Genomic DNA, 17035 nt, shown 5'->3' on the forward strand with positions numbered 1-17035 from the left:
GCCCGTATAGCTGTTTCCTTAAATGTTATTAAATAAAGTGATATTTGTATAAACAACTCTTCTCCTTCTTTGTCAGAGCTTCATTCTTATCATGGGACCGGTCATCTTTGAGCCAGTGGTTTCCAGAGGAAATCTTTAGCTTGAGGATGCTGGGCCCATGACTCCCTTTTATCACGGGCCTGTCATCTTTGGGGCAAAGGTTTCCAGGCAGACGGAAACCTCTGGCCCAAAGATGACAGAGCCCTGACCCATTTCCAACCAGAAAAAAAAACAACACACAACACAAATAAAATTTTACCAGTGTTTACTGAGCTTCGAATTTTGATAAAATGAAGGTTGCATCAACAGTTTACTATTAAAAGGACCAAAACTGTTATCAATGAGAAACATTTCAAGAGACATGCCAACAGCCTGGCAAAGCAGACAAAGCATCCCCATCTGGAGAAAGCTCAGAGGAAAGAGCACGCGTGGAACCAGCATCGCTACAAACAGCAGCAATGAGTGCTGACAATGCACCCACCTGGAAAAAAAAAAAAAAGGAAAAATTAAAGTGAGAAATGCAAATTGGAAGCAAAGAGATAGAATGTCCTGTGCCCATCTTGGAAGCAGCAAGAACAGTGCACAGAAATGGTGATACGTAAATACTCACAGAAGGAGAGAAGACTAACGCTGGTGGTGGGACAGTGGGGCAAGCGATTGCAGAAATGAAATGAAGTGTCCAACTAGGGGAAGCAGCATTAAAACGAGGCATCCGAGTGAGGGAAACATCTACATCAGAAGGAAGAGCAGGAGCAGAACCATAATTTCTGCAAACTGCAAGATGCACCCACCTGCAAAAGAAAAATAAAAATAAAGAACTGCAAATTGGGAGCATAAAAATAGACTGTCCATCTCCCTTTCCCTTTGTGGAACCATCAAGAATGGTGCACAAATGTGGAAGGAGAGTCAATTGTGCAGCCCACACCATGGTTGGCATCCAGTTGTGACTAGACACCTACCGCACCAGACCTGCCATTCCAGTTTTCCATTGCCTGAAGACATTGGTGGTTCAGGTGGCTTTTTGCACATTGTTGCTCCTGCATGGTAGCTGACAGCTAGGACCCACACAGTATCCTGGACGAGTCCTGGGTGTTAAGCAGCAGAGCTGTGCACTCCCTCATGGACCGTTGTGCTACAAGCAACCCGGATATGTGGCATGGGCTGTTGGTCGGGGATGGTCATTGATGGTCAGGCATGGGCCTAAAGACGAAATTGGACAATACCAAACAAAGATAATGACAGACTGGCTGGGGTCCTGCTCAGACACTGGCATCAGATGTTGCTATTGTTAAATGTGCCATCCAGAGAAACTCAAAATACTTTTACATTCATTAACTATCATTCTTTCAATATAAGATGCTATTAGCCTGCAAGAGATAATTGTAAACTGTGTTCTGATAATGTATGTTCACTAGGGATGTGAATCGGGCTTCGGACGATTGAAAATAATCGGACGATATTTTCAAAATAGTCAGAAATCGGGGGCTCCCCCAAAACGATAGGAAAACCCCACAATATTGATCGTGGGGGTTCTCTTATCGTTTTGGGGGAGGGCGGGAAAAATGGCACACAAAAATAACCCCTAAACCCACCCCGACCCTTTAAAACTAATCCCTATGCTTCCCCCACCCTTCGGACCCCCCCAAAAACTTTTTCAGGTACCTGGTGGTGGTCCAGTGGGGGTCCCGGGAGCGATCTCCTGCACTCGGGCCATCGGCTGCCAGTAATCAAAATGGCGCCGATAGCCTTTGCCCTTACTATGTCACAGGGGCTACCGGTGCCATTGGTCAGCCCCTGTCACATGGTAGGAGCACAAGATGGCGCGGGCCATCCAGTGCTCCCTCCATGTGACAGGGGCCGGCCAATGGCATGGATACCCTGTCACATGGTAAGGGCAAAGGGCCATCAGCGCCATTTTGATTAGTGGCAGCCGACGGCCTGGGAGTGGGAGATCGCTCCAGGGACCCCCACTGGACCACCAGGTACCTGTAAAAAGTTTTTTTTTGGGGGGGGGGTCAGGAGGGTGGGGGAAGCTAAGGTATTAGTTTTAAAGGGTCGGGGTGGGTTTTTTGCTTATTGGCTCGGGTGCAGCCGATAAACAAAACCGCTATCGGGCTAGATGAAAAAAAACCACATGTGAATCGGAACCGGAATCCGAACAGATTCCGGTTCACATCTCTAATGTTCACCCATTACCACCCTAATCTCTTTTGCCTTTTCATGAAATGGCACAGGCGACCAAAGCAGATGCTGAAGGACAAAGAAGAAAGAGAAAAAAGACATTTTAATGCTGAAGGAGGGTTCATAAGGACCAGGCTTGTCTTGGTTCAAGCCATTTGCAGAAGGGCATGCAGGCAGCAGATATTTCGTCTGAGGACAAGACTGTCTACTTCTGGGGGAATTCTGTGCAAAAAGATTGAAAATTCTAATCAAAAAGTTAAACAATCTGCGCACACATTTTCTAAATTCTGCAAAATTCTGCACATTTGTCAAAACAACACTATTTTTTGCAAATTATCATTCTGCATTTCAGTGCAATCCAGTATTTTTGTTTAAATAATAGTGCAGAAAACAAAGAGCCTTCACATTTTTCATAAGAGCCATCAATGCTTTTCATCAGATTTAAAGCCAATGGTGGCAAAATTTGTACAAAACTGTATTAGGTGTGCATTATATATTTTTTCAGGTGCAGGAATCCCTCAGACTTTGTGCAATAGCCAAAAACCCCCCAAACGTAAAAAAAGAAAATTGGATAAAGGATCCATCTGAATAAAATAGGAAAAAGCATAATCATTGGCAACTTAGATGTAAAACAGTAATAAGGTGAACTACATGAGAATTTGAAAAAAAGCTAGCCTTAGAGGCAAATACTCATAATAAAAACTTTTAAAATTATATCTGAAGCAGGAAACCTGTGAGGGAGTCAGTTGGACCATTAGATGATCAAGGGCTAGAAGGGGCATTTAGTGAAGATAAGGCCATCAGTGTTTCCTGAAGAGGATGCTGGGGAGAAACTTGTGCCAGAAGAACTGAAACAAATCAAGATGAAGCTGGAAGATGTGATAAAGCAGATTGACAAACTAAAGGGTAGAAAATCACCCTTACCAGATGGTATGCACCCCAGAATTCTGAACGAACTAAAAAATGAAATTGCAGATCTGATACAGGTAATTTGTCATCTATTGTTGGAATTGTCCATTGCATCTGAAGACTGGAGAGTGGCCAATGTAACCCCGATCTTTAAAAAGTGCTCCAGGGATGATCCAAGAAACTATAAACTAGTGAGTTTGACATCAGTGCCAGGAAAAATCACAGAAACTTATTGTTCTCTTATTCTTCCTTTGGAGGATAAACAAAAAATTCCAAATATTACAGATCAGCCTCAGCTAACATGTGACTAACCCAGATCCTCCACCCCATATGATGGGTAAGAGTTCTAGCCTAACCCATTGCTCCATGGGCTGGGCCTGCATGGGACCAACCTAAGACACGGAATAATGGAAGCTAGCAGTATTAAAGCTTGAAACATCTATTGTCATTTTAAATATGATGGGGGGGGGGCGGGGAATATAAGGGTGCTTTGAGATGGTTTTCTATGAAGCCAGACTAGTTTGGTGGGGGTGAAGAAATAGAAAGATATTTACAGCACAATGAGATTGCACTGATCAGACTTGAAAAAAATAGCCAAGCCTGTTGAAATGCTAAAAAGTAAACTAAAGGTTAACCAGTATGTTAAAGGTCAGCATCAAATTTAATTTCTGCCTCTGGGCTCAATTTACAAGAAATCATACGACTTATATATATCCAGTCTTTCTAACATATATAAGAGAAAATGTCAGTTGGAAAATGTTATACAACAAACTAACCAGAAAACACCACAGTATTCCCCAGTGAAATTTTTAATGTTTGCAATCAAGATCACTATTACATTTGTTGGACCTTCATGGATACAACTTGATAAAGTGAACAAGCTGTGTTTGTCCCTTTGGTCCACTTTTAATGTTTTTATATTGATATGCTTAAATCTTCATTTTTTTTATTTTTGTAATTTCTTTAAAATTAAGTCCCATCACCATGAAGGTCCCATATCGGGCTGTTGCCACAAAACCTTAATTTCAAATGACGTCAAGAGAGCAAAAAAAACCTTCATAACTTAACTCAAGTGTCCATATTGATCACAACCCCGACATGGCCATGTTTTGATCACTACTCTGCTTCAGGAGGTTCTTCATAAATTTTCAACAAGCTCTCAAACACAGGTAACATTAGCTTCCCGAGCAAGTCCTTTTGCTGATACCTCTTTGGTAGACCTTTAAACATGGCGTCTGAGGCCCTTCCTTTTAAACATATAGCAGCGTCATGATGTCATCAATTATCACAATTAGATCAGGGAATACCAATTAATCATCTCATTAAGACCATTAGGGGCTACTGCTTTCAATCAAAAAATCCAAAATTGTTCCCATCTGTTTAAAGCCGATTGATTATCCCCACCTCTAGATGAAACATTAATTGTTTCCAAAATAGTCCATCTAAAGTCACGAAATTGATTACTTTTTCTCAGTTACAAACATCTACGAATCATGAAGTATATGAAGCTTCATGCAAACAAATTGAAACATCTATGGCTCAATTTAGAACACAATTGAAACAATTTAAAATTCAGAAGTTTCGCCATGATGAGCTGGATTATAAATCTGAACATGTCTATTTTTGGAATGCGAAGAAGAGTGGCAGTAAGCGCCCTCATGTCACTTTCCAGGATTCTTCGGGTGACTCTTTGACGTCAAGTGATGACGAAAACAATGAGAAAAATGAAAAAATGAGAAAAATGAAAAAAATGACAGCTTGGGTCAGGCACCGGTGTGACAGTCTAAGATATATAACAACAATAATCCTTTTTTAGGATATCCCCAATAGAACAAGAATCGGGCGGGAAAATATTTTTCTTAGACACGAACCGGCGAATGGGAGGGATCCAGAAACCAGACAATGGATTGGGAAGGTTTGACAACACGGTTCAGGAGTCAACAGCGATATTAAATATATCTGACATTAGCCTGGATGAGGTGACTCATCAAGCATTAGAAAAAGGGTTATCCTTTGTTCCTGAAAGTTCATATGATTCTTTCCAAATGAGGATTGATCTTTATCGGTTCTTTAGATCTCTTCAGATTAAAGTATTTTTTGGTGATCAGATGGGAATGAATACTTCAGTGATTACGCCGAAATCAAAATGGATTCCTCCTGGTCTGATCGATCCAGTCCTTGCTACGTTTATGCAGCTGGTGCTACGGGACATTGAAATGTTTGAACAAGAGAAGAATTTTAAGAGAAATTGTATGGCACAGGACTGGTCCAAGTCCCATCATCAAGCGATTAAAATACTAGCCGAAAATCGCGATGTAGTAGTTAACGCTGCTGACAAGGGCGGTGCGATTGTGATACAGAGACGCACTAAATATACTCAAGAGATCCGGCGACAATTAGATGACACCACTTACTACCAGCTTCTATCTGAAGATCTGACCTTGGAAATTCAAAAACAGATCAATACGATCATTGAACAGAGTGTTAACATAGGCTTTTTAACTAATCGAGAGGTTTGTGCATTGAAAGTTCAATATCCTGTATGCCCGGTATTATCTACTTACCAAAAATTCTTAAGGATCCTAGTGCCCCCCTGGGTGCCCGATCGTAGCGAGTAGGGGATCTATCCTTGAACCTTTATCGAATTTTTTGGACCATTTTTTGAAGCCGTTTGTACAAAACACAGCTTTTTTTTTGCAAGATACGACGCAAATGTTGTCCTTACTTGACAATATTGCATCCTTACCCAAAGACTGTATATTAGTGATCTTGGATGTGGAGGCCCTTTATACTAATATCGCTGACTGGAATCAATTTTTAAAATATTTCAGCTGTCACCCCAAAAAACTGAAAGATAGCCTTCCGATCAGTCAGTTTCTTTGACTGAGACGGCTGTGTTCCATCTTATCTGAATTTAAGACAATCTAAAATCATGTGGCTCAGGTTTTCTGAAAGGGTTTATCCCCGATTTGTGATTAAAAGAACCTATAAATGGGCGTTATTTGCGAATAGAGAGCTACTGTTGGGGTATAAAACTACCCATGAGAATAATGATTTGACATGTGTTCTTCATTACAGCAATAAAGTATGGAATATAATTGATATTCTACGTAGACATTGGAATATGTTATCTCTCCATACAGGTTTTGAAAGAGCTCCCCTATTAGCGTTTGCGAGAAATTCTAACATACGAGACAAAGTTGTAAGGGCTTGTTTGAAACCAAGAATAGAAGAAGGGTTCCAAGAACAAGCTCCAGGGAATGGCCCCTTATGGCGCCTGTGAGATGTGCGAGCTAGGTTTGAGGGGATCGGTCTGGCTTCATCCGGGTTTTTTTGAACAAACCTACAAATTGTAATTCCACCAATGTCGTATATGTTTTACAGTGCCCGTGCAATATGATTTACGTTGGACGTACAAAACGAAAAATCCGGGTACAGTTGCTTGAACATAAAAGCTGTATTAAGACCCAGAAACTGACAGCTCCATTGGTTACGATTTGTGTGGAAAAAGGTCATCAATTTCGTGACGTCAGGTGGACTATTTTGGAAACAATTAACGTTTCATCTAGAGGTGGGGATAATCAATCAGCTTTAAATAGACAGGAACAATTTTGGATTTTTCGATTGAAAGCAGTAGCCCCTAATGAAGATTTAAGCATATCAATATATAAGAAAATAAAAACATAAGAAAATGCCATACTGGGTCAGACCAAGGGTCCATCAAGCCCAGCATCTTGTTTCCAACAGTGGCCAATCCAGGCCATAAGAACCTGGCAAGTACCTAAAAGCTAAGTCTATTCCATGTTACCATTGCTAATGGCAGTGGCTATTCTTTAAGTGAACTTAATAGCATGTAATGGACTTCTCCTCCAAGAACTTATCCAATCCTTTTTTAAACACAGCTATACTAACTGCACTAACCACATCCTCTGGCAACAAATTCCAAAGTTTAATTGTGCGTTGAGTAAAAAAGAACTTTCTCTGATTAGTTTTAAATGTTCCCCATGCTAACTTCATGGAGTGCCCCCTAGTCTTTCTATTATCCGAAAGAGTAAATAACCGATTCACATCTACCCGTTCTAGACCTCTCATAATTTTAAACATCTCTATCATATCCCCCCTCAGCCATCTCTTCTCCAAGCTGAAAAGTCCTAACCTCTTTAGTCTTTCCTCATAGGGGAGCTGTTCCAATCCTCTTATTTTGGTAGCCCTTCTCTGTACCTTCTCCATCGCAATTATATCTTTTTTGAGATGCAGCGACCAGAATTGTACACAGTATTCAAGGTGCAGTCTCACCATGGAGCGATACAGAGGCATTATGACATTTTCTGTTTTATTCACCATTCCCTTTCTAATAATTCCCAACATTTTGTTTGCTTTTTCGACTGCCGCAGCACACTGAACCGACAATTTTAATGTGTTATCCACTATGACGCCTAGATCTCTTTCTTGGGTTGTAGCACCTAATATGGAACCCAACATTGTGTAATTATAGCATGGATTATTTTTCCCTATATGCATCACCTTGCACTTATCCACATTAAATTTCATCTGCCATTTGGATGCCCAATTTTCCAGTCTCACAAGGTCTTCCTGCAATTTATCACAATCTGCTTGTGATTTAACTACTCTGAACAATTTTGTGTCATCTGCAAATTTGATTATCTCACTCGTCGTATTTCTTTCCAGATAATTTATAAATATATTGAACAGTAAGGGTCCCAATACAGATCCCTGAGGCACTCCACTGTCCACTCCCTTCCACTGAGAAAATTGCCCATTTAATCCTACTCTCTGTTTCCTGTCTTTTAGCCAGTTTGCAATCCACGAAAGGACATCGCCACCTACCCCATGACTTTTTACTTTTCCTAGAAGCCTCTCATGAGGAACTTTGTCAAACGCCTTCTGAAAATTCAAGTATACTACATCTACCGGTTCACCTTTATCCACATGTTTATTAACTTCTTCAAAAAAGTGAAGCAGATTTGTGAGGCAAGACTTGCCTTGGGTAAAGCCATGCTGACTTTGTTCCATTAAACCATGTCTTTCTATATGTTCTGTGATTTTGATGTTTAGAACACTTTCCACTATTTTCCCTGGCACTGAAGTCAGGCTAACCGGTCTGTAGTTTCCTGGATTGCCCCTGCAGCCCTTTTTAAATATTGGGGTTACATTTGCTATCCTCCAGTCTTCAGGTACAATGGATGATTTTAATGATAGGTTACACATTTTTACTAATAGGTCTGAAATTTCATTTTTAAGTTCCTTCAGAACTCTGGGGTGTATACCATCCGGTCCAGGTGATTTACTACTCTTCAGTTTGTCAATCAGGCCTACCACATCTAGGTTCACCGTGATTTGATTCAGTCCATCTGAATCATTACCCATGAAAACTCTCTCAATTACGGGTACCTCCCCAACATCCTCTTCAGTAAACACCGAAGCAAAGAAATCATTTAATCTTTCCACGATGGCCTTATCTTCTCTAAGTGCCCCTTTAACCCCTCGATCATCTAACGGTCCAACTGACTCCCTCACAGGCTTTCTGCTTCGGATATATTTAAAAAAGTTTTTACTGTGAGTTTTTGCCTCTACAGCCAACTTCTTTTCAAATTCTCTCTTAGCCTGACTTATCAATGTCTTACATTTAACTTGCCAATGTTTATGCATTATCCTATTTTCTTCTGTTGGATCCTTCTTCCAATTTTTGAATGAAGATCTTTTGGCTAAAATAGTTTCTTTCACCTCCCCTTTTAACTAAGCCGGTAATAGTTTTGTCTTCTTTCCACCTTTCTTAATGTGTGGAATACATCTAGACCAGTGGTTCTCAACCTTTTTTCGGCTGGGACACACCTGACAGATGGTTCTCAAGTGCGTGACACACTGAACATGTGACCATCACGGGACAAAATGTAAATATACATTCTGCATCCTCAGGAACCACGTCGACCCCCAAAAATGGGTGCAGAGCAGAACTAGGGCATTATTCGTACAGCTCACCATACAAAAAAAGATATTCTGGATCTGATGACATCTCAGTAAAAGCAAAACAAACTCTTTATACTGGCAGGCACAATACCCCTCCTTATGAAAAGACAGTAATTTACCACTACAAATATTTAACCAGGCCCTAAACACTAATACACCTCCTATTGGGAAAACAGAGCAAGCCAAGCTTTTATAGATACCCACTTAGAAATAATTGTAAAACTATACTAATAAATGTTACAAAACAGCTGAACAGAATAACATCCAACAATTAAAAACGTATAAAAATTAATAAAAATTGTCTAAATATCAAAATATTTCAAAACAGCAGACACATCACATAATACGCAATAATTAAAATGGCAGTCAATCAAGAAAAATAAACTTAAAAAGCTGCCTTTACTTACCCTCTCCAGCAACTCTCCTACTCCTTTCCCTTGCAGACCAATAGCACTCACCAGAAGCAGCAGTGGCTGCTAAAGCTATGTCCTTACAGTCCTCTTCCTTAAGGCCCACAACCAGTCACAACCAGTCTCTGTCTCATACAGACTAGTAACTTCCCTAACTAGTATCTCTTCCTCATACACACCAGTCACCTCCCTGACCAGTTTTTGTCTCTCTCTCACACACACACACCAGTCACCTCCCTGACCAGTCTCTCTCAATCACACACATGCTCTCTCACTTACGTACAATCTCACACATACTCTGTCACTTACAACCACACACACTGCCACTCATGCACCCATTGTACCACACACACACACAAGCTCTCACTCATGCACCCAGGCACCCATTCTACCACACACTGCCACTCATGCACCCATTGTATCACACACACAAGCTCTCACTCATGCACCCAGGCACCCATTCTACCACACACACACAAAGCTGCCACTCACCACCCAGGCACCCATTCTATCACAGGCACACAAGCTCTCACTCATGCAACCAGGCATGCATTCCAACACACACACACACAAAGCTGCCACTCACGCACCCAGGCACCCATTCTAACACACGCACACACACACAAAGTTGCCACTCACGCACCCAGGCACCCATTTTACCACACACACTCACACAAAGCTCCCACTCACGCACCCAGGCACCCATTCTACCACACACACACAAAGCTCCCACTCACGCACCCAGACACCCATTCTATCACACATACACACCAGCTCTCACTCACGCACTCAGGCACCCATTCTACCACAGGCACACAAGCTCTCACTCATGCACCCATTCCACCACACACACACAAGCTCTCACTCATGCACCCAGGCACCCATTCTAGCACAGGCACACAAGCTCTCACTCATGCACCCAGGCACCCATTCTACCACAGGCACACAAGCTCTCACTCACGCACCCATTCCACCACACACACACAAAGCTCTCACTCATGCACCCAAGCACCCATTCTACCACAGACACACAAGCTCACATGGAGCCTCTTCTCATTGTTTGGCCCAATAAGCCTGGCCTCCACTTCTCAGCTGCCTCTGGCTTGACCTCCCGCGTGCACAACGTCTCTCCAGCCGCCTCCTGTGGTGCGCAGGGTCTCTCAGCTCTTCAGCTGTCGGCAGCGGCGCACAGCGTCTCTACATTCTTCGGCCCCGCTGGCGTCGGCACGCAGGTCTCTCCGCTCTTCAGCCACCGCCGGCGGCGTGCAGGTCTCTTCATTCTTCGGCCCCGCTGGCGTCGGCGCGCAGGTCTCTCCGCTCTTCAGCCGCCGCCGGTGGCGCGCAGGTCTCTTCATTTTTCGGCCCCGCTGGCGTCGGCGCGCAGGTCTCTCCGCTCTTCAGCCGCCACCGGTGGCGCGCAGGTCTCTTCATTTTTCAGCCCCGCTGGCATCGGCGCGCAGGTCTCTCCGCTCTTCAGCCGCCGCCAGCGGCGCACAGGTCTCTTCATTCTTCTGCCCCACTGGTGTCGACGCGCAGGTCTCTCCGCTCTTCAGCCGCTGCCGGTGGCGCGCAGGTCTCTTCATTTTTCGGCCCCGCAGGCGTCGGGGCACACGTCTCTCCGCTCTTCAGCTGCCAGCAGCGGCGCGCAGCGTCTCTTCTTTCTTCAGCCCCGCCGGCCTGGCCTCCAGCGGTGGCGCGCAGCGTCGCTCCATTCTTCAGCCCCGCGCCTGGGGAGAAGGGAAGCACAAGCGGGGCAGTGGAACACCAGGAGCCGCGACACACCTGCCGGTGCTTGGCGACACACTGGTGTGTCGCGACACACCGGTTGAGAACCACTGATCTAGACTGTGCTTCTAGAATGGTATTTTTTAACAATGATCACGCCTCTTGGACATTTTTTACTTTTGTAGCTGCTCCTTTCAGTTTTTTTCTAACAATTTTTCTCATTTTATATATAAAACATTACACGTGGACCAAAGGGACAAACACAGGTTGTTCACTTTATCAAGTTGTATCCATGAAGGTCCAACAAATGTAATAGTGATCTTGATTGCAAACATTAAAAATTTTACTGGGGAACACTGTGGTGTTTTCTGGATATTTGTGTATTTTCCCCAGATTACCGAGGTATTGGGGCTTGTTTTGTGATACAACAAACTAACCCATTGGTGTATAAGTTTAGGGGCAGTGACATATAACCGAGTGTAACTGCTCAGAAAAGCTGAGCTGGGTGTTTAATCTGCATTGTTTCATAAACTGCACTACTCCTATTATGAGATATCTTATAATAAAAGACTAAAGATTATTCTCTTACTAGCTGTTTGTATTCAGTGTTTACTAGCACCCCCAACAAGGAGGTATTCATTGCTCTGATTTAATTTTCAGATATAATAAATATTTACAAGTTAGGGCTATTGTATCCTTCTCTCAAATGGAACCCTAATTATCTTGGAAAAAACAGGCAGCGACTTATTTTATTAGATCAAATTAATGATTAGGAGGCAAAAACAGTTAATAGAATTCAAATCCCAGAGGAACCCTAGCTACAAAGAAATTAAGGGAAAATCATAGATGAAACTAGGGAAAATATGGAATTGCACCAGTAAGAAATTTGGGTAGAGAGGGGCCCCGTAGTCTAATCAAACGTGTGGTTCTGCTAGGAAAGGTGAGGTATTTCACTGCAGCATGAGGTGGGTGATCCCAGATCATAGTATCCTCACTGCAGCATGTGAGATCTGCAATGCAAAGAACGCATTAAACTCCATGACAAGGCCAGAGGTCAGCACTGAGAGGAGCAAGCAAGACTCAATAAAACGCAGCTCCGGTTCTTGCAGTCACACACCAAAATATTTGGGTTATTTTCTTTCAGCGGGTCTGGGAACAGGAAAAGAAAGACACTATGTTCCCTCACACCCATTGACAGCTATGGGCTTGGAGTTGCAGTTTTTGCCCATATGGATCCCTCTCTAAATCAGTCTGACAGAATCTGGAACCTGTCACATGAAAGACCTTCATGGTCCCTAATAGGATTAGTCTATCATAAGCAGGCAAAATTGCACCTGGCTTTTTATTACTTATGCTCATCTAGCCAAAGTGATAGAGAATGAGGGAGGAAGATCACTGGCAGGAAAGGGTGAGTCAATTGGGCATAAGAACATAAAAAGTACCTTGTTGGATCAGACCAATGGTCCAAGGCCAGCATCCTATCTCCAAATGTCCAATCAGGGTCACATAAGGACCCAATCCATCTTAAGGAAAGGATCCCTTCCCTGTTGCTCATTTGCAGAAGAGAAGAGATCTTCCCACTAAGATCTGCCATGTACTTCTATTTGACCCAAACTGGTCACTGTCAGAGACAGGAATGGTAGACGTGATGGACCATTTGTCTAATGCAGCATTGCACTGATATTCTTATGATCAAACAGCCTATCCAGTCCAGGCAGTGGTCGTCACTGATGCTCATTTACTCACAGGCCGATACAGTACAGTGCGCTCCAACGGAGCGCACTGTTAGCCTGCTCTTGGATCCGCATTTTCCCTTACCCCTTTATTCAGTAAGGGGCGGAAAACACGCGTCCAACCCGCGGCACCTAATAGCACCCTCAACATGCAAATGCATGTTGATGGCCCTATTAGGTATTCCCGCGCGATACAGAAAGTAAAATGTGCAGCCAAGCCACACATTTTACTTTAAGAAATCAGTGCCTACTCAAAAGTAGGCGCTAGTTTCTGCCGGCACCGGGAAAGTGCACAGAAAAGCAGTAAAAACTGCTTTTCTGTGCACCCTCCGACTTAATATCATGGCGATATTAAGTTGGAGGTCCTGAAAGGTAAAAAAAGTTAAAAAATTTTTTTTTTAAATGGGCCAGCAGCTGTCGGGTCGAAAACAGGACGCTCAATTTTGCCGGCGTCCAGTTTCCAAGCCTGTGGCTGTCAGCGGGCTCGAGAACCGACGCCGGTAAAATTGAGCATCGGCTGTCAAACCCGCTGACAGCCGCCGCTCCGGGCTAAAAGGAGGCGCTATGGACGTGCTAGTGTCCCTAGCGCCTTCTTTTGTCTGTTTCTACTGCACCACCTAATTTAAATACTGAATCGCACAACGGCGAGTGGCCGGTGCGCGCGCCAGGAGAGCGGGCGTTCGTCCGCTCTCCCGCGGACTTTACTGAATCGGCCTATCAAAGTGCTAAAGAACAAGTGGTAAAGAATATGATAGATGAGGGCAGATAAGGACAGTGTTAGCATAAAGCTATTTAAAGTCCATTGTCTATGGCTCTCTTAACAGGAAAAACACACAGGTGTAAACTTTCATCATTACATTGTACCTGTTCCTAACAAGAAACAAATAAAAAAAACCCATACACTATATACATGGGAAATTCTTTTGACTCCTTTTCCTCAATAAATCACTGATGGGTTTGTATTTGGGCCCTGAGCAGGTTATGCCAAGTTGAGTTCAAACAACCCTTGGACAAGGGTATTAGCACCTGTGCATGTTCATAGTGTTTAATTTAGCAAAGGGACAAGCTAGCTGTGCCAGCTCTGTTCTAGTAGATGAGCCAGGACAAGATACTGCTGCCAGGCACATTATGCAATGGCAGCTGTGCCCATCATATTGCACAACACCAGACAGCATATCCTACTTGTGCCAAGAGGTGTTCTCAACAGTAATCGGGTATTATACCCATCATCACTGCCAACAGGCCAGGCTAGAAGAGTCAGATTGCTTTAGATTCAGGATTCAGAGGAATCCGAAATGTGGATAGCATGAGAATTGGAATACTAGGTGACCTGCCTGAACAAGCCAGGAGACCACTAGTCTAAGCACCACATGTGGTCTCAGATTGTTTTTCTAACTCTCTCTCTGAGACAGGTAAAGTATTTAAACTGTCAGGACTGTAGTGCAAGGCTGCTCAAATTGATCTTTAGCTCCTGCCCCTGACCCCTCACAGTCAGTCAGGTTTTCAGGATATCCCCTAATGAATATCATGAGAAATATTTGCATGCAGATAAATCTTACCCATATTCGTTAGACATATCCTGAAAACCTATCTGGGGGGTCCCCAAGGACCACAGCTTTAGTGAACTGTTTAAACTGTGCACCAGCTTTAACACTAATTCATTACCTGGCATCTTACACAAAATGTGCTCTTCTCCCTCTGTTGGACTCTAATTTGCAAAGTTAAGACTGTCAGAAAAGCTTACATTAAGATTTCTGGGCAGGTGGTTAGGAATACCACTTGATCTGCAAATAATGTCATGCTAATGCTAAACCAGTCCTGCCTTTATCTTTATCTAGTGCACCAATGGATTAAGAATTCTAATTTGTCTTAGAAAAACTGGATTCCCTCTACACAGAGCAATGTTACCCAACCCTCTCCTGAAAGCATACCTATCCAGTTGGGTTTTCAGGACTGGCACAATGAATATGCATGAAAGATTTGTATACACAGAGTATTCAATGTTTGCAAATCTCTCTCATGCATATTCATTATCATACCTGGGAACTCTCCGAATTTAATGGAATTGCCAGGTCTCTGGGTCAACAGCTGTAATCTCCAGGTGCCCTACTGCTGCTTCGCTAGAAGTTGCTGCTGCTATTGGCTGGAAGGAGTCTTCCTATCAATCTCAGGAAGAGTTTGCCCTACTGGTGAGTTTGAGATGGGGAGAGGTAGTCAGTGAGGGGGTATTTGTGCACGTGGGTGTGTATATATGTGAGGGGGGAATGTGTGTGTGTGTGTGGGGGTGTGTGCATGGGAGAGAGAGTATATCAAGGGGAGGGGAAAGAACATGTCTGTGAGAGTGTGTGTGTGTGTGTGTGTGGAGGAGGAAGAGAAGTGAAAGTGTGAATGAACATGGGGTGAGTGGGCATGTGTGTATATGTGGAAGAGGGGGAGAAGTGAGAGGGGGAGATGTGTGTGAGAGGGGTGTGCATGTGGGAAAGTGAGAGGAGTAAAGCTGTAAGTAAGCATGTAAGAATGTGTCAGAGAATGAGGAATGAGAGTTAGCATGTAAGAATGAGTGTGTGTGGAAAGTGATTGTGAACATATGTGTGTGTGTGTGTGAGTGTAAGAGAATAAGTTTGTGCACATCCGGTCCCTCGCCCCTGCGCCCCCACATTCACGGTAATCTCAGGGTGACTGGAAATCAAAAGTTCCCAGGTATGTTCATTATGGAAACCCTGAAAACTCAACTGGTTAGATATGCCTCCAGGAGAGGATTGGAAACCATTGGCATAGAGGTAGTAAGGATTAAAAAAAACAAAAACAAGACTGGATAATCTTATCAAGAGTTAACCTGGGTCAGGTGACAACTCTAGTTATATAAATTCACTCTTAAGAACTAAATTCCAGGCCAGTGCTATGCACCACCACACAATGACCAGGTTTCAGATAGTGCAGAAGAGCCACTCACAGCTGCTCCCAGAAGAGAGCAGAGAGCCAATCACTACTAAAGCATGACACCTACCCATTTGCTTAAGGTCATATGGCAGATGTGCCCACTGCCAACTTGCTTAAGGGTGCTTAGATAGTAAACTCTCTGGGGACAGGTAAATACCTACTGAACTGGAATATAATTTGCTTTGAGCTACCAACGAATATGGGCCAGGGTGTGGAAGGAGCAGTGGTCTGTGCCTCACAGGCACTAATACTACAATGCAAGATTGTGATAAATTGCAGGAAGACCTTCTGAGACTGGAAAATTGGGCATCCAAATGGCAGATGAAATTTAATGTGGATAAGTGCAAGGTGATGCATATAGGGAAAAATAACCCATGCTATAATTACACAATGTTGGGTTCCATATTAGGTTACTACCCAAGAAAGAGATCTAGGCGTCATAGTGGATAACACATTGAAATAGTCAGTACAGTGTGCTGCGGCAGTCAAAAAAGCAAACAGAATGTTGGGAATTATTAGAAAGGGAATGGTTAATAAAACGGAAAATGTCATAATGCCTCTGTATCGCTACATGGTGAGACCGTACCTTGAATACTGTGAACCATTCTGGTCACCACATCTCAAAAAAGATATAGTTGCGATGGAGAAGGTACAGAGAAGGGCGACCAAAATGATAAAGGGAATGGAACAGCTCCCCTATGAGGAAAGACTAAAGAGGTTAGGACTTTTCAGCTTGGAGAAGAGACGGCTGAGAGGGGATATGATAGAGGTGTTTAAAATCATGAGAGGTCTAGAACGGGTAGTAGAAAGACTAGGGGGCACTCCATGAAGTTAGTTTTAAATGTGCCATATGCTAATTGGAGAAAGCTCTTTTTCTTTTTTTTTTAAATTTTTTATTTCTTGAATTTCGCAATAACACAAAGATATCTTTGTTAATAATACAGCAAAAGGTTAACATATAAGCAAAATATTTCTACAATATATCCAATAAAGGGCAATATTCTTCCTTTTACATTTTCCAAAGAAATATGGGGAGAGAAAGAAGGAACAATTGAGGAGAAATTCAAAGAAACATAACAATTTATGGAAAGGCTCACTTATTTACCCTCT

The 17035-nt window shown here is 43.0% G+C and overlaps 1 protein-coding gene across 1 annotated transcript in view; it reads right to left on the reverse strand.

The window, feature by feature from the left end:
- Positions 1-289: 289 nt before the first annotated feature.
- The window catches only part of ELL (elongation factor for RNA polymerase II), a 528830-nt gene continuing 512084 nt past the window's right edge, over positions 290-17035 (reverse strand). The window contains exons 13-14 of the transcript XR_003858420.1: positions 650-830; positions 290-520 (exon numbers count right to left, since the gene is read on the reverse strand). The gene's annotated coding sequence lies outside the window, so the exon portion shown is untranslated. The remainder of the gene's footprint in view (positions 521-649; positions 831-17035) is intronic.

Source organism: Rhinatrema bivittatum, chromosome 8, assembly GCF_901001135.1.
Source record: "Rhinatrema bivittatum chromosome 8, aRhiBiv1.1, whole genome shotgun sequence".
Taxonomy (NCBI): Eukaryota; Metazoa; Chordata; class Amphibia; order Gymnophiona; family Rhinatrematidae; genus Rhinatrema; species Rhinatrema bivittatum.